This window comes from Furipterus horrens, unplaced genomic scaffold (genome assembly GCF_987537825.1).
Source record: "Furipterus horrens unplaced genomic scaffold, mFurHor1.1.pri manual_scaffold_5, whole genome shotgun sequence".
Classification (NCBI taxonomy): Eukaryota; Metazoa; Chordata; class Mammalia; order Chiroptera; family Furipteridae; genus Furipterus; species Furipterus horrens.
The window spans coordinates 21,234,655-21,254,574 of record NW_028327175.1 but is presented as its reverse complement, the minus strand read 5'-3'; positions in this window follow the sequence as shown (position 1 = coordinate 21,254,574).

Here is a 19,920-nt window from a genome sequence, read left to right as displayed (position 1 = left end):
CTTAAGTGACATGAAGTCAGAAATAATATTGTAATTATAAACTGGCAAACAAATGAAAAAAACTTATATATAACTGAAAATATAAATACACATAAAAAGCAACATAATGACACAAAGTCAAATACACCTGGAGAAAAATTTTCAATTCCTCCCATGGAAAAAAAAAAAGTTCATTATCTTGAAATATATAAATTCCTGAAAAACTAAGGATAAATTTCAAACTCAATATGAAATTGTGCTATATATAGATTATACCACTCAAAGTAAAACTTTATGAAGAAACATGCAACTTCAGTCATACTTAGAAAAAGTTTTAATTAAAACTTCTGATAATTTTCATTTCTTAAACTGACAAAAACAATTTTCAAAACTATATTGATAATAAAGTATGAAGAGAGAAATTCTGTTTTGTTTTTTTTTTTAATTCTCACCCAAAGATATTTCTTCATTGCTTTGAGAGAGAGAGGGAAAATGAAAGAGAGAAACATTGATGTGAGAGAGAAACACTGATTAGATGGTTCCCGTACATGCCCAGACCAGGGATCCAATCTGCAGCCCAGGTATATGCTCTGACTAGAAATCAAACGTGCAGACTTTGGGTTGTGGGACAATGCTCCAGCCAACTGAGCCACCCCGGCCAGGGGTGAAAAGAGGATTTTGTAATGGAAATTTCTCAGTTTTCATTTTAACACAATAAATATCAATAGATAAAACCCATATAAAACATGGCTCCTATAGAGTCTTCTTTAATTCTTAAAGTATATTATATTGATTATATTGTTACAGTTGTCCCAATTTCTGTTTCCTTTGCTCCCATCTACCCAGTACCCACCTTCCCTCCAGCAATCCCACCCCCCTTAGTCCCCCTTAGTTCATATCCATGGGTCATGCATATAAGTTCTTTGGCTTCGCCCTTTCATAAATTATTCTTAGCTTTCCCCTGTCTATTTTGTACCAACCAATTATGCTTCTTAATCCCTGCACCATTTCCCCATTTCTCCTCCTTCCTCCTCCCAAGCTGAAACCCTCCAAATGATCCCCATACTTATGATTCTATCCCTGGTTGTTTGTTTTTAGTTTGTTTCCAATTTTTAGATTCAGTTGTTGACAGTTGTGAGTTCGTTGTCATTTTAACGTTCATAGTTTTGATCCTCTTTTCTTAAATAAGTCCCTTTAACGTTTCATATAATAATGGCTTGGTGATGATGAACTCCTTTAGCTTTACCTTGTCTGGGCCACATTTTATTTGCCCTTCCATTCTAAATGGTAGCTTTACTGGATAGAGTAATCTTGGCTGTAGGTTCTTGTTTTTCATCACATTGAATATTTCTTGCCAGTCCCTTCTTGCCTGCAAAGTTTCTTCTGAGAAATCAGGTGACGGTCTTATATGAACCCCTTTGTAGGTAACTGTCTTCTTTTCTCTTGCTGGCATAATTTTTAAAAGTATAAAAAGGTCCTGAGACTGAAATGTTTGAAAACCACTGACTAAAGTAAAGGTTTATCACATTTATCTCTGCTTTTTATTAAGAAGAAAGAAAATATAAATGTCACACCATTTCTAGGAATGTGAGGTTGAAGGGTTAGAAGACGCAGAGTATTTTTGACTTAGCACAGTTAGTTTTACAAATAAACTATTTTTCTCTTAGTGAATTGTTACAATTAGTAATCTTGATTAGCAAGGAGAGAGCAATTTTTTTCATTCATAGTAGTATTTTCCATCTCTCTTATAGGAAATAAACTGCCAGCAGAGGACTGTTAACAAAAACAATTCTTGTTCCGCTCATGCGTCACATGTAGTCTGCTTCAGATCAATCAACTGAAGCAGTATTAATACTTCTCACCACCAGGCTGTGTGTAATATAGTTAAATAGCTGGAAATTACTATAAAACGGTGCTTTAGAAAAAGTTTTAAAGGTTCACAAATGCTAAATATAGTAACATCAAACTTGCTTCATTTAAAGAATTTTGTGGATATTACAGAAGATCAAGCTTTTCATGAATATAAGCATCAAATGATACCATGCAGCTTAGTATTATATCTTTAACTCTGTCAGATCTAATTTTTGACATAAAAAATCAATCCAAAGCTCCTTCCTCTGTCTGTTGTTAATAATACCCTTATTCACTTATGACAGAAAAATGTAAAATCACTGGGGTGCTATGAACTTTAATGAATTCACATTTAATCTTATTTCTCTACTTATGAAGTGTTCTTTCATCATTGGAAATTTGTTTAAACTCCTTGTGTTTAATTTCACTAGCCTTTGAAACACATGTTTTGCCATTATTCTCCAGAAGAATATATAAATATGAAGGAGTTAAAAATTAGACCAAAAAAGTATTACATACCTTTTTGATATTATTACAAATCCCCAAGATGTTCCTGCATTGTGAGCTATTTTGGAGGAGGAGAAAAAATTTGATTTACCCTACAATTATTAATTGCAATATTTTTAGGTTATTGATAAAATATTTCTTCTCATTTGTCTAAAATTTAGATTTGGTGGCAGTTAGGCTCTGCAACCTCCTCTCAGCTGTTTGAGCCCTTAGCCTCCATGTTCATCCTTAGAATTCCATATTGTCAGGAATCCCAAGTCACATGTAGAGGCCACGTATTGACTCTCTGACTGACAGGACCACATGAGCCCAGTTTTCAAGCTGTCTCAACTTCAATGCCAGATACGTGAGCAAAGAAACTTTAAGATTATTTCAGCAGCCAATTAGTTAGGTAACGCTGAGCCTTTCAAGTCTTCCTTTATGAGGATCCAGAAACCCACACAGCAGAGACAAGTCATGCCCTTGTACACTGTCTGATTCCCTGATCCATAAAAATTATGAACATAAAAAAAGCCATTTCTCTATAGCAGGAAGTGTATATTGCTTTGTAACACATCAATAGCTATCTGGAAGACATTAATTCCCTAAAATGTTTTTTGTCACTCTGGATGGGTTGAGTTTGTTTTCCCTTTTTTACTGCATCTCCAACTCCACACATATAGCAGAAAATGCAGAGCCTATCATTATTGTTTCTAGATTCTACTGAGAATTTAAGAATACATCCTCAAGAAATGGTTATGAAAAAGCCAGTAGTGTCAGCTTCTATGCTTTTTATCGTTGTATCTATAATTCAGGCCAAAGAACTGATAGTATAGTGGGTAGTATACTAAATATAAATACACTGGACAGTATATTTAACTAACAATGCAGGTATTTGTAAAGCTCTGAAGATCATGCTCAAAACCCTTTAAAAATCTCAAACCACACTTAAAGGATTTCCCATTATATCACAACATCCTCTTCTCAAAGGAACAGCTTCTGAAAGACAGATTTAGAGTGGAGAAAGTCTCACTGCCTAAAGCTGTGTTAACCTCTTGTGGAAAAGTGCCTGCAGATCAAGTATCACGTCATCCCCACTGAGAGGCAGTCTGAGTTGTGTCATGTGCTGAACAGGCAGTAGGAGGGTGCTCTATAGTGAAGCTAGAACATAATGATGTGAGGAAGGTCTAAAATACTGACTACATATAATAACTTATCTTTGGTAATCAAGATTTTTCTCCATTTTATAAAATGCAAAAAATAAAAAGCAAAAGGATACTGTGGAGACTGAACGTAATATGGGGATAATATTTTTTTATACATAAGCTTTAATTTTCAACTTTTATATCAATCAAAATAGAATCATTTTAATTAAAGCATCCTATATGTAGTATAGGTAATAAAATAGACACTTAAGTATAATTTTGTTTGCTTTGATTTATTTTCTAGGTAAAGAGTCTACAAACAATTTGGTATAATAGGAGGTTTCCTTTTGCTACCAGAATGAAAATGAGTGATCCAATTTCCAAATTTTATTTACTGTGGTTTTTTTTTTTTTTTGTTGTTGTTGTTGTTTTAATTTATTTTTGTCTGTTTGTTTTTTAGAAAAAAAATGTGTAGGGATTTTAGAATTACATAGCTGGAAATCAAATCAATAAAACCTTTAAAATAATATAATAATTTTATTTTCAATATTGAAAGCAACTGCATAGTAAGGCATTATTTAAATGAATAAGTCGAATAGCTAGCTTGTAGTCTGTATTTGCCTAAACATTGTGTCATTCATAAAAACAATGAATTAGGAAAACCAACATTAAATGGATTGCTCCAGGACTGTTCCAGTCAATTGGCACGCTCGCTATTGGTCTTGATAGTTTTGGAAATTTTGTAGTAAGTGCTTCTTGTGTTATGACGTCTTTATATAATAACTACTACTAATTATTGTTATTACTATAGCTAATGCTTATGGAGTGCTAATCCTGTGATCAATAAGTGAAGGGTTTGAGATTTTAGCCTCTAGTAAGCTAAGTTAATCTGCTTAGCAGTTTCATAAATGGTGGAATACCAATTAGGTGGGATTCCTAATTTAGAGACAAAGCGCATCATTCCTCAGGACACAGCAGGAAGCATGAGCTTCATGTTCACATTGATTCTCCTGGCCTCACAAGTGTCATGGGAACCATGTGAAACAGCTTGTGTGTGTACTGCACATTATGTACCTGTTAAAAAGCACTGAGTTTATAAAACTTCGATCTTTTAAAGCTAGCTCCTAGACGAGTTCAATCTGTCCACAGAAGGAGACGTTATCTTTATTAGACTGGTCAGGAAATAAAGTTTTCTTTTTCCTTGAAGGAAAATTTGATTCCTGTGATATATGGATCTACCTGTCTCTATTCTATCTCTGATACGTAGTTTATGTAAGGACATCAAAGCCTCTTGCTCAGAAGTGGTGCAGCAACACAAGAGATTCCTTATTACAGAATTCCCTCCCCAAACATGTCTGACGTAGCCTGCTAAATAGTTCATATGTAATAACTCGGGTCATCCTCACAAGGCTCTGTGAGGTAGCTGTGAATCTGGTTTTAAATTTATAGAGAAGATGAAGTACCTTGCCAAAGTCAAAATGTTGTACAGTGGTGGAGCCTTGAGTTGAACTTAGCAATTCTCTAATTACAGATACTAAACTCTTAGCCGTTATACTATATTGACTCTTTAAAGTAGCTAGCAACTTAGTAAACATAATTATAACATAACATCCTTCCTTTCATATTAAAGATACATAATTTTGAAAAAACACAGAAATGCATCTACATGACTTTAGTACAATCACATTTTGATGAATGCCACCATAGCTTAGATGCATTCTATGAAGAAATTCAATGTCAACACAATGTATTAAAAAGTTCTTTTTTGGCAAAAATTACACATTTTACATAGATAAGAAAATACTTGAGAAATTCAGTCTCAATTTATCCCTAGAACATTGAACAATTTATATGATGTGCACATTCATTTTGGGGGTGTGTAAATAAATTGCAAGCCTCTGCTCCATCTCTCACCTCGGAGATGGCATACCTTTTCTAAATCCTGCTTTATTGTAATTCTGAGCCTTTAAACAGGGAATTTGGCCCCTAAGCCTCCAAAAGATTTCATGTGTATTAAATTCATTCAATTTTATTATGTTTATTTGAGATAATTCTATTTATTTACACAACTTGCTCTTGGAGCATGCAGAGCTCCGAACAACACAGCACACCAGGCCTTGTGCTGTGAGACGTTATTGCCGTGGAGAAGGTCAGGTGATACCCAGGCCCTGTGAGGAGGACTAAAGCTTCTCTGGATTACCTGCAAAGAACCCCTCCAGCTTCCCATGGCTGTGGTCCAAAGATAGTCAGACAGAATTAAATGGCACCCAAATATTTAAAACAAATATTATTGAAACAAGGTTTTTTATTAACTATGCTACTCACTGACATATTTTTTTTTTCAGTACTGGAAACTATTAATATAAATAAGAAAATGTTTGTAAGCACTTAGAACACTGTCTACCAATAGTATGCTTTATGTGAAAACTATACAAGAATTTGTTAAACAAAATAAAAAATGGGGAACCCTGACATGGTCAAAGCTATTTACTTATATATCTGGTTTAGAAATTTCCAAACATTTTATAAATTTCACACAGAAAAAAAAAAAAAAAAAAAAAAAAAAAGAATGATTTTCCTAAATGTTCTATGGAACATAGAATGCAATATGCCCCAATACTTGCATGAAAGCAATAGAATATTTTTAAAGAAGGATATAAACAATGACTAAGAACAGAAAAAGAGAGTAAAATACTAGGAAGAGATAGAGGACTGGGCCTGGGAAGATAAGAGCCTAAAGCTGGTATTGTAATTAGCTGAAGGTAAATCTTGAACCTGAGTATCTTCTAATAAAACTTTTGACTTCTTACTGAGTGCCAAATTCTGCTAAGCTCGTTTCCTATGTTCCCTTGTTTAATCCTCACTGTAGCTTTGTACATGAGGTCTATTATACCATTTTATAGCTGAAGAAATGTAGTTAAGATGAAATTCCAGAAACTGAGTTAAAAGGAACATTCAGCATTTTTCTTCTACTGTTTTTCAGGTTTTGGCCTCACACGCAAATGTTTTCCATCCTTAATTGTGTAGTAGAAGTAATCTTCCACGAAATTCCTTGGAATGTCCTTCAAAACTACAAAACATGTTTTCTAACTTTTTAATTAGAGGGATCCCCCAAGTCTGCCAAGTGCACATCTGTCATATTTTCTATGAAAAGGAAAAAGGCACTGACCATGTGTGTGACAAACTCTCACAGTGATGAGTCACCAATTGTTCCTTCTCATCAGTACTAGACTATTCAGAAACTAGGCCTCCAAATCAAATTGCTTCACCATCTTGGTTTAGTTTGACATTAAGCACAGGTATCAATGACACCTAAATGCTCCATGCTCCGTACAAACAAAACAGTGTTATTACACATATAGACACAACGGCATCAGGAAAGAGAATGACTCACAAGATTGGCCCAACCATTTTCTGTGGGAAGTTGGACTAAGCCATACAAAGGAAGAAATAATAGTATAAAAGGGATGTTAGGGAAGCCAGAGTTATTGGGAGTCAGATAACATCAGCCTAGAGTAGACAGGAGGCATTATGAACACTGTTTGAGCATTTTCATGTATTTATAATTTATTTTGTCAATCAACTTTTCATCTTGGTACATATATGTTAGGTGTCCTTAAGTATGCATAAGTTTCTGAGTTATAAGGACTCTGATTGTCCAACTCCCTTAGAGTAGGCAAGCACACGTTACTTTACTGAACTAATAAATGGATGAATGAATTAGTGAATCAGTAAGTGTCTCAATTAGTTCTCAGCATTGTTCCCCTCAGGTTCTGAAATTCAGAAGCTGGGAATTATGTGCATGGGATTCACTGTATGATTTATATGGTCATTAAAATCAAGGAAGATCCTGATGTATCAGAGCCTTACATCTCGGTGTGTTAATGTGACCACCACAAACCAAGTTTTGTAGCCTAGCCCCTACCTCTTATTGCACTGTTTCTTTAAGTTGGAAATCATCCAAAAATCCTTAGACAGGTTGAATTTGCATATTATAACCATGAATATGCATCTCAGGATTCTTATATTTCTAATAAAAGCACGGTGGCTTTCCGTGGCAGGGATAATGTAGGTTAGGTAGGCTCCTCTTTCACAGTGAGTAGTGGCTGAAATAGACACTTAGATGTGAAAGACATTTTCAGTTACATAATAAGAGGGACAGAATAACAGACAAGAGTGGTAACTAACATCCTCTTAGAAGAGGGTTACAGTCTATACCAGACAATATTCGAAAATCTTTCAGAGATTAGTTGAGTTAGTAATTAAAGAGCCTGAGAGGGTCACACCCTAAAAGTATTATCCGCAGCATACAGATGACAAAAATGGAACACAGAGAAGCTAAGTGACTTACTAAGGTCATGTACTCACATTCTTATAATCAGTAATTCTGGGATTCCAACTCAGGGAACCTGGTGCCAATGTGTGCATCCTTAATCACTGCCAAATGTCACCTATTGGATGTGTTAAAAAATAAATAAAAAAGCTAAATGTAGAGCAAGAAAGGAGAAACACACATGCCCACACACTGAAGAAGCAGAACTGCAACACGGAAGTAGAGGAAAAGTGAAAAGAGAAGGACAATGATTGGGGGTGAGGGTGGGTGGGACATAATCTGTATTAAAAAGAAAGAACTCCCCCCGTCCTAGGAAAAGTGAGACATGGTACAGGAGGCTCGCCTACATTTTCCATTGTGGCATTTTGTGTTCTATAATCTTATCAATCAAGGAGGAAATATTGATCAGGTGGTTTCCATCTGAGAGGCTCCATAAAGTTCCAAGGGACACTGGTGCGTGAGAAGAGAGAAAAAGGTGAAGTTGTCAGCGCCGAGAGTTCAATGTGGTTCAGTAACCAGACGCCCAGTGTGCTGCTCAGGGAACAGGCACGATGCGAGCTGACCACAGCTTGCCGCGAAGCTTCTAAAACAGACCTTGCTTCTGTTACACAAAGTCCATCACATCTTTAAAGACGACCACGGCCATCATTTCTTACAAAGTAAAAAATAAAATAAAAATTAAAACAGATTAAAAAAATCCATATCCAAAGGTGTTTCTGGTGTTTAACAGAGAAAAATACAATGGGGGAAAAAAAAGCTGGGAAGTAAATAAATGGGGAAAATGGGGGGGAAAAAAGCTGGGAAGTAAATAAATCTAAGAATGAAAACAAACCTGAGAATGGAAAAGTAATCAAGGCTTTGTCATGTATGACATCTTGAGATTTAATTTAAACATATGTTGCACTCATGGGTTGGTTCACTATGTACTCAAATATTGAAATATCAGGCACCTAGTATACATACAATGTCAATAAACTCACATGAGATACAGCATTTAGATAAATTGCTTTGTTAATTTTGTCATATCTAAGGATTTTTTTAGAACATCATAGTCCTTCACATATTTGATGAATAAAATCATTCCTGTTAGCTCCGATACAGGCTTTTAAAATGATAATTGTATGTCTTTCCAATCTAATTTCAGTTGTGATTACATCTGTCAAAATAACTTCAACTTATTTAAAATGCTAACACATATCTACAGCTAGTTTTTTTCTCTCTCTCAGTTTTATTGGTCTTAAATGGATTTTTAAAAAATTTCTGACTCCAAAAGCAGAAAGTTTTTAGCATATGTTAACTTTCCCCTGAACTTAACATATGCTGTAAAATCGTGATTAAAATTGAGTCCTAGATACTAATTAACAATATTTCTTTTTTAAGTATAGGCCTGGCTGCTTTAAGTGTTCAGAAACTCAAAATTTTAAAGTGGAAAGTCTAAAATCTGTTAGTGGTGTCTGACTACAGATCAAAGGTAAAAATCATGTTTTTAATATTTGTTTCTGGGGCAAGTGTCTGAGAATTGGTAAGCTTTTCAGGCCCAGACATGAGAAAATGTCACATGACTAAAATATATTGTTTAACATGGAGTAAAACAGCAGAATTTTGTTCAAAATCTTGTTCTTTCTCCAAGTTTTTACATATCTCTATTTTTACACTAAATCTTGCACCCAGCTCTTTCTTGGCCTGTGTACCTCTCCAACTGGCGGTGAGCGGTTATTTCCCTACATACACATCTGTACATTCCTGTCTCTTTTCAAATTTTTATTTCCTTGTTTTGCTCTCATTCTACCCTCTGTCCTATTCCATACTTCTTCCTCTTTAAATGAAGATAACTCCAAATTCCTCATTATGTCCTCTCCCCTTTTGGTCTTTCATGCTGTTAAGTGCATTTTTTTTGTGTGTGTGGGGGGGAATTGAATTTATGAATTAAAATCTATTAACTAAAAGAAGGGCTAGAGTATATCACTTTGCAGAGCAATAAGGATGCCCTGTACATCCTGTATTTTGGACTCTTGGTTCTCTGATAATGTGAGGATGAGAAAGCAGTAAGCACATAAGCCCTGGCTGCTGGGAATTCATCAGGGATTTCACAGCCAGATGAATTTTGACACAGAAAGAGCTCTGTTTCAGACTCATGTGCAGACATATTTAAGAAATAATCTCTTTGTATAAAAGTATGTATATTATCTAGCTCCCCTGTTAAAAAAGTCTCGGATCAGCCATTCTAGCAACAATTCCATCATAAATCTGTATAAAGGGTCCTTTCAGCACTACTGGATTCTCTAATTCTGGATTTCCCCTTTTCCATAATGCTACCAAACAGCAAGTTGGGGTCACGCTGCCTGTTGCCACCCTCTAGGCAAAATTCCAAAGGCAAAGTTTTGGTGATAAAGCAAAGGAGTCTTTATTCAAAAGCAGTTGCTTAAGCCTATCAGGTCACAGTTTTAATTACTTAAGCATATCAATGAAGGCTAAACTCTAATACCTGGCTTCTCCTATATTTTCCTCTGTTAGTTTCTATAGGGTTAGTTTATAAACTAAAACAGCATAATACACAAAAGCTACACAATTCCAGAAGAATAGCAGGCTTCTGCCTCAGGGCCTGTTCCCTCCAGAACACCCAAAGAATAAACCTGCTACCCTCTGCCAGGCCAGCCTTATACTAGGCTGCGCCTGGTGTTCCTTTCCATACAAAATACATTTGCATTGGGAAATGCAGGCAGCTGCAGTACCATCGTTCAGGCATCCTCAAGGAAGAAGAACCCCCCCAAGAGCCAGAGCCAGAGCCAGAGCCAGAGCCTGAGCCTGAGAGAGAGCCAGCTCAGAAGCCAGAAAAGCCCATGAGCTAAAGAACCAGCCCTCTTTTTACATTCATTGGCTCTGGAGGCTTCAGCTTTTCAGCCAATCCCATCCTAGACTGCTTTCCATTGCCTCAGCAAACTCTTCTTATGGCCCTCCTACTTCTCCCCAGTGATCTTAATCAGATCTCTCTGTATCAATAATGTTCATCCACTAGACTTTATTTTAACAATAATCTCAAGTTTTTCACTTGGCTAGTGTCGCTTCCCACCATCTCCAATCTTTTCATTTCATTGACTTAATTATACCAATTTTAACAATTCTTTATCTCTCCTAGGAACTACAGTCCAGTTGATCCTACCATCTTTTTATAGTGTAGGAACTTCAGCCATTCCTTGCAAGGAATTCCAGTCATCCCCTGAGGGCCCCACTGCCTAAGGCTTGTAAAAATTTGCCACTGTCTGCTGCTAGAATTAAGTAATTGCCTCTTTGAGGCTTTTCTCTTGCAGAGAATCTGACCTTTTTGCAGAGCTGTCTGTCCGGCTAAGCAGCCTGAAGATAACCCTGTAAACCTCGTCCCTGTTGCTGTCAGATGTCATGTACACAACTACCTGCAGTTGCCCCACCCCCACTTCCTGCTGGGGTCGTTTTCCCGCCGAAGGAAAAGATCCTATATAAACTCTGCCCTAAACTCCATTAGGGGTTGGTGCCATTTTGGAGACTTGGTCTTGGCCTGGCAACTGGCAATAAACCCTTTGCTTTCCTTATCCACTGTCTCCAAGTGGTTTATTCTCGCTGAATCTGCCGTAACAATAGTATCTTACATTCATCATGTCCTCACTTTCTTCTTTTCCCCATGTACAGTTATTAAAAGTGTTTCCATGCATATCTGCTCAAATCACTTGCTTAATACTCACCAAATACTTAAATGAATCATTTTACCAAATTCTAACATTGGTAAACTTTGGTACTTTTCCTTCTCTATGTCTGCATCCACCCAACTGAAAATGACTGAAAAATATTTACAAAGTCATCCTTGCTGGCTTCTCCTTAAGTTTATGATCCTTACCCATCTCCCAATTCTGTTCCTCTCAATACCCTTTTCTAATAGCTGGCACTTCCATACATTCTTCTATTTTGAATATCCACCACTTCTTCTCCCATCCTTCTATTCAGCCCATAATTATATGTACTTCTTACTCAGCAAAGATGAGAAATAACCAGAAGAGATACTTGATAAGTTTCTACCACATTCCCCTGCTTACTCACATCTATTCCTATATTACCTGCATTTTTTTATTATCAATAAACAGATCTGTTCTCCCATCAAGTTTCAAGTGATCTACTTGTGCATTAAATTTCATATCTCTTACATTCTCAATAAAGCATCTCATTAGTTGTTCTCTCTTGACCTTCCATCATTATTTCTTTCTTCCCTTTAGGTATTTCGACTAGTATGTGAATACACTGAATATTGACCTCAGTTCCCTTTATAGCTATTTCATTATTTCATTGAAAGAAAAATTTTGGGAAAGAATTACATATATCTATTATCTCTATTTTGCTCCCCCCCTTTTTTTCCTTTTGTACTATTTTTAGTCAGCATTTTGTTATCATAAGTCCATCAAAAGAGCACTTTCCAAGATCAGTGATGTCCACACTATCAAGTTCAACATTCATGGAATACCTTTTGACCAAACAGGAACATTTCTATAGCTGATCTCAGTTTCTGACTTTAAATTCCTTCTTTTTGCTTCCAAAACATTAGAACCTCTAGATTTTCTCTTATCTTCCTGGAACCTCTTCTTAGCCTCATTTTCTGATACACTTCCTGATCCTTCACATTTCGAAGAGGACACTTTTCTAAACCTCTTTAATTTTGTATCATCTAGGAAAGGTATCATATGTAGTCTCATGGCTTTAAGAACAAACATATATTATTGCCTCATCAATTTTTCTCTGTGGTATGGATCTATCCTTTGAAATAAACTACAATGTTTGATCTCTAATACATCATATCCACGTGTATATTGCATAACATTTTAACAATGACAAAAAAAGAAAAAGAAAAAGAAAAAAACCCTCCAATTATCTTGTATTATTTGCTTGTCTACTTCCCTCAAGTAGAACGCAAGCTCCAGAATGGAGGGGCTATATTTTTTTCTTGTTTACTTTTATATTTTCAATGCCTATGGCTAGATTCAAAATATTCTCTTCATAATAGAAGAAGGTGGAAAAAATGGTGAGAGAGGGTGAATAACTTGACAAGGTCATACAATAAGAATCTGGTTGAGACAGGATTGAACATAGGTGGTCTTACTTCATTGCCCATGACTTGAACATCTGCTCTGGACCAGCCACTTGTTATATTTAACAACTTCCTCAACCATCTTGTCTAACTCCTTGTTTTACAGATGGGGAAGGAAGATGCATCACTGATATATTTGCCTGAGAACATATATCAAGCTAGCTGAGAAATGGACTGAGGGGGATGTCCCATCTTCACAGTCATGCTCATTTTGTGGTGCCTTTTTAGCCAAATTCCTGGAGTTTCATGTGAGCCTAAAGATGGCAGTTGTTTAAGTCCAGGAGTTGAAGACAGAGTCAGGACACTGGATTTCAAATGGGTAATAAAACCTAGAAGGCAGTTAAATGATGCTTCAGCATCAAGAATATTAAATCAAGGATCAAGATTATTATGATCTGTGTTTCTTTATCCAAGCAGCACTGAACTTTCAGGAAGATCAAGACACCATTTTAGAAGAAGAATTTGCACACTTCGTGTGGGCCATTGTTCTGGACCTGAATCAGACATGTTTTATCTTCACCAGATTCTCATCCTTACCTAGAGTAAGCTAAATCAGCCTCAAACTGCTTAACAGCTTGGCCCTTGAAAATAAATGAAATTTACTTCAGCCACTGAATCACTGACAGCCAAATAAAGAATGTGCCATTGAGAAGTGACTCCCCGGCCCTGGATTCATATACAAATATTAAATCTATTTTATCATGGGAGCTATATTTCCATAAAATGTGGGAATTTGCAAAGGAAAATATGTCCGTTCTGAAACATTCTACAGGGTGATTTGGCCCTTGACTTCTAGATTTAACCTGCCATTTTACTAATATCTTCCTAAAATAAGTCAACCCACAGGCTAAATCCTTTTCCAAATAGATTCTACAAGCTGGGAAGATATAACATGTCTTGCCCTCTTTTGCCCTTCCCCCTTGGATGCCTGACAAAAACAGATTAAGCTTTGAGACTTTGATTTGACATCAGGTCAAAAGGCAGAGCGAGGTTTGAGCAGAAAGTAGAGGCCAAGGCAAACCTCAGCACACAGCCTGTGGCAAGGAAGGTCCTGACCCTCAGAGAGAAACAGTCAAGGCAGCTGCTGGACTGTACTTCTTCCCGCTGGTAAGGATTGATTACTAGCACACGCCAAACTCAGGATTCGGAGATGGGACCGGGTGACCCACACCACAGGTGATAAGTCTGCCGTTTGACATACTCTCTGCTACCTGACTCTTATGTCTAAGGAAAGCATGATGCCTCTGGAAGCTTAATTTTTGATAACCTTCACTTCATTGTAAAGGGATAATTTAACAAACTGATTATAATGCAATAATTTATACAGTGTGTTAACACTATCTCATTTCTTCTTGATCCTCCTAACAAGACCGTTAAGTACCCAGGGCAGAGGTACTTGTAACTCTCATTTTTCAATGCAAGGAATGCAAGAAGCAGAGAAGTTAAAAGCTTTGCAAGCATATACAGCTGCTATGTGGTGAAGTTGGAATTCAAATGTGGTCTCCTGAATCCAAATGCCATTTTCATTCCACTACCCTGTATTAGTCTAAGTAATTCAGTTTTCCAAGGGAATTGAAAGGAAACATGAGGCTAAATGTAATATTTCAGAGAGATATAGAATGAATCCAAACATATGAATCCCAAGACAGAGTGCAGGTTGTAAATAACCAATCTTGTTAAGATATGAAAGCCATTCCAAGCTCTAAACTGAGATGTCATTTGAACGTCATATTTGAATAACAGTCCTCTGATCCATCATCTGTCATGAATTTTAAGATCTAATACCAGAGAAAATGAAAACAAACAAGTTAACCCTTTTTCATGCCAACATATACGTTTTATGTAATATCCTATGAATATTTAAGAATCAGGAACTAGACAATACTTTTAAAAACATTTCTATTTCCTGATGTCTGACAGTTTAGAGCATTACAATATTCTATTTGTTATTGAACATCAGTATGAAAAAAGCTAGTGAAACAAATATTTAAACATTTTCCTTAAAAAGGCTCTGCTCTGTTATTTCTAGAAATATTTTTTGTTGACTTATAGAAAGGAAACTAGAAGAAATGAGATCTAGGCAGGGTTTTCTTTTTTCAGTAATTATTTTGTCTTTCTAACAAAAATAGTTGTTACTTGTGCTCATTCTGACTTCAGACAGTCCCCAAAACACTATCAGGAAACCAGGTTAACTATTTCAACCAATAAAACAAAATAATATTCACTTGTCATTTAAAGATCTAAGTGATTTGAAGATGTGGGGATGAAAGTACCTCTTGACGTCTTTTCCTTTTTCCTTTTCTACTTTAATGTATTTTCTATAATCTCCAGATGATTGTTCTTGTATCATACTAAACCTCCTGATGAGTAAATTTCAGTAACACCTTCGTTATCAAGCTTTTGGTTTATTTATAACTAAAAGCCTAACTGCCTTATGCCTTTTAAGAGAATGATATTTGACCAGAAATTGAAAAAACTAAAGTTCACCTATTCAATCTTAATTTAGGACTGAAGGAAACAAAACAAAACAAAACTCTGTACTTAAGAGACAACATATCAATCTCAGGAAAACCTGAATCACTAAAGTCTGTATATAATTGAATGAAAGTACTTGATTCATCATTTATAATACTAAAATTCTGCTTTTAGTGATGACTACTTGTTAAGATGAATTTAAAAATAAAAATATATGAATCTCCAAGCTCTTTCAATTTTGTACACACCTGAGAAATGCACTGTGCTTTACGATGGTAGCTTCTGTTTACAGAGCTCATCTTTCTTTCCTTCCCATTTCATTCAGTATCTTTGTTGAAAATGAACTACCTACATAATTAGCAATTGCATAAAAAGCTAGTATGTTTGCTGATCTGGAAAAACACATGCTATATCTATTTCATCAGAAGGTATTACATGTACCCAAATAACATGATGTAGTAATAGATGCATTTTTCCTTTTTTTCCCCTTCTAAATAAAACTAAACATCCTGGAAATAATCCAAAAGACAACTGTAAAGGGACTCCGAGAGCTGAAAAGACAAAGAGTGACTAACTGGCTACTGACATCAGGACTCAGGGAAGAGCATCATAGAAATTGCCTGGGTTTTCTTTTTATTTACCATTAATCTTGGCTTGGGCACCAGAGAGACCTACAACCTAGAACCAACAACAACAAACCCAGAAGAGCCTGCCTCTCTGGCCAACAGACAAGACTAGGAGAAGCCCAACAGACACCAAGTAGGAGAACCCCCACCCCCACCCACATCCAGGATGGTAATGGGGCTGATGTTTTCTCCAGGGCAGGAGAGCCTGGTGTCTCTAGGCTTCTACCTGCTGGCCTGAAGAGACCCTGTCCCACATCTGCCAGCCCTCACCAGCAAAGAAGATCACACCAAGTCTGAGACTTCTCCCCACATGCTCTCCCCACCATCAGTGCTCAAGCCAAAGACCCAGGAATACCAGTGACAGTGCAGATAAGAAAACTTTACAAAGGATCTGAAAATTAAATCGGAACCACAAGACCACAAAAAAAGCCAAAACACTCACAAAACCTAGAAAGGCAATTGCTGAAATAGATTTAAATAGGATTGAATCTCCTAACATACTATTCATACATCCAGGATCAAATCCAAAATCTCTAGTCATACCAAGAATGAAGACATTCACTATACGATGAGAAAAGATCATCGACCAACAGCAATACTGACAGGAATCAGATCTTGTAATTACATGACAAGATTTTTAAATCCTTTAAAACTTAATGATCAAAAACAGAAAATAACCCAAATGTCCTTTCATGGGTAAATGGTTAAACCAACTGTGAGTCATCCCTACCATGGAACACTACTCACAGTAGTAAATGTAACAACTTTGAAAGACCTAATTATAATTATATAACATCCTTGAAATAAAGTAATTGCAGAGATAGAAAACAGTGGTTGTCATGTATATGGGTTTAAATTTAGGAAATGGCTATAAAGAAGTAGTAGTAGGGAACCTGCGTGATAGAACAATTCTGTTGTGGTAGTTATATAAAGCTACAAGTGATAAAATTGTAATGAACTATACAAGTGAGTCCATATACAACTGCTGAAGTTGGAAGTAGCTTTGTGGGTTGTACAATGTGATTTTCATGGTGTACTATAATTATGCAAGATATTAATGTTGTTGAAAAGGTAACGAGTATACAGGGCTTCCTTGTATGTTTAAAGAACTAAGTATAAATGACCCATGGACATGGAAAACAGGGGGAGACTGACTTTGGGAGAGGGGCGGGGGTAAGTGAGGCAGGGGAGAACAATGGGGAAAATGGGACAACTATAATAGAACAACAATATAAAAAGAAATAAAAAATAATAAAATAAAATAAAATAAAACATTCTGTGAATCTATAATTATTGTAAAATAAAAGCTAGCAGATAATGGAGAGTGTAACCTGCATTAAGGTGGCCAGGATTGCCCTTCTACATAATACTATTATACTTTTACCTAAGCAATAGATTAGTTTAAGCTTTCCATCTTTACATATGATTGAATTTTTGATTTACTTCATAATGTAAAGAAAGATATGGTTTACAAATAAAAATAAGCACAGCTACACATGTGGAATCAAAGATTACATTAGCTATAATTATCAAATTATATTTTCTCAAGATGTTTCTTCCCTAATGGTGTCTATTGTTAATATTTTAATTAATTTATTAATTAATATTATTAATATTTCCTTAAAGACTGTACCTCAAAAAGAGTTTTCCTTGGTCTTGTACTGAAATGTGAGTCTTGTTTAGAAAAAGGAAAGAAAAAGTTTTGAGCTATGTGAATATTTTCCCTTTCAAGGCTTCATAACAGAAACCCACCTAGTGTTTGGCAGATTAGGGTTTACAGCCTCTCCCATACTTCCTGACATAATTTTAGATATAGAGGCGTGTAGAGGAGATATCTCACTCCTACTTTAAAGTGCTTAACAATATATAAGCTACACCTGTATTCTCACGGCCCAGTCTTGTCCACTTGGCAAACATATGTAAGTTTTAGTTTGAAATATATAAGCAAGTCAATGTCTCTCTCATCTTAGAATTTAGGCTGGGGAGAATATATTTTAAATGAGTATATTATTCTTTTTTAAATTGAATCACCTTATTTTACTTTTGTTGGAAAGTAGGTAAAGAATACCATAATTTTTGGCTAAACCAGGATATATAAACTTTGTTTAATCGATAAAGTATTGTTAAAAATTATTTTGTCACTTTTGGTTTACCAAAGGACTCCAGTTACAAAAAAAAAAGAAAAGAAAAAAATCTAGGTTTATAATATTTTTCAAAAAGTTACTATCAATATAATTCAGTCTCATGATATGTGAAAGATATTTACAACTGTGAAAATATTTTGTGACCAAAATTTTTCTCCTTACCTATGATCTCTGTTCATTATTGTCTGGAATTTAAGTTATCAGCTAAACCATACAAAGTTGATTTCTAGAACTAATTCAATTCATTAAATCATAAAAGTAAGAACCCTGCTGCAAATAGCTATTGAAAATAACAAATATTTAATGCATTGTTTTATATTGCACATAAACTTAATGATTGGAAAGGAAATATTACATTCACTATAAGCTTGGTGATTGTGGTAACTGGTATCAGAAAAGTACAAGAAAAATTAAACATAAAAAATAAAAGTACTCACCACATTTATTAGTTTACAGACAAATATTTTTTAAACCAACACTTGTCTACTAAAATCTTATTATCATATACTAAATAATTCAGCAGGATGATTTTCCTTCACTTGGGATAGGCTATTGATTGCTCTGGTTCAGTGACATTTTAAGAACGAATCAGTTTACCTCGTGCTCTTGGACCTAGTATATTTCATTAGAAATGGGGTGGATAGGTTTCAGCTTCACTGTCTGCTCCATTCAATTGGCTGTGGCAGTCTTGAGTGCCATTTTGAGAATAAATCCAAGATTCAGTGGGGAGGATTAGAGATGTCTTCCAAGTGTGAGAATGAGCATGTCATGGCATACTAGTTAAGTGTGTTTTTTCTGTGGGTGAGACATTTAAGTGCCGTAAATATAAATGAGGATGAAAGCTTGTACCTCTGTGACAAAGTAAACATCATTTTACTTACTAGCAGAAATCATAAAACTGGATACAAAAGCATCCTTTAGGGGACTGTGAATCCACACGTTACTCTCTTTGCATTTTCTCTGGTATTTATTCGTATATTTTTTTCTTTCTAAAAAATATACAAATAATTGACAACACATTTGGTATGGGACATTTTATGTTTAATGTTATCCTCAAGAAGTTAGAAGATGTGGAGAAATAGTCTAATTTGGAGCTTGTTGCTTATGTTGTGTCTGAGAAACCTAAACAGACCTCGTTGGGGATCTGCTATCATAAAACTGAGTTAATTGCTTTATTTTATGGTGCATAGAAGTCTGGATTAATACATATAAGTCTTCTAGAAGTGCTGAAATTATGGCACTGTAAGGAGATTTTGACATTTTGCATAAGAATACACATTTGCATCTTAGGATACTCACTGTTTTTCAATTATGTAGTGGGGATGAGGGAGGGCAAGGAGAAGTTCTAGCTGTTTATTACTGTTATCCCACTTTGCTTTTGACATCTCACCATTCAGAGGCATCCAGATGCTCATAAATATTTAGGAATCTGAGACATTTCAGAGCCATGAAGTCTGATAATGCTAAATACAAATACAACTCAGTGTATCTCAACTCACTTATTTGAAAGTCAAGAACCATAGAAGCAATAGATATAGGTATAGATTCAGATATCTATCTATCGATATGAAACTTAAACAGATATAGTTAAAAAAATTATACATGAGTCTAAAAAGAGTCTTGGTTATTCTCCTGTATGATCATCCTGATTATTCTGTTCCAATTTCAAACTGCAACAGAGGCTGAACTGTAACCTAATAACTCTACCTCCAGGACTAGTAGTGTTTCAAGACTTCTGTTTTACTGCTCTGTTTCTCAGTCTCCACTATCCTCA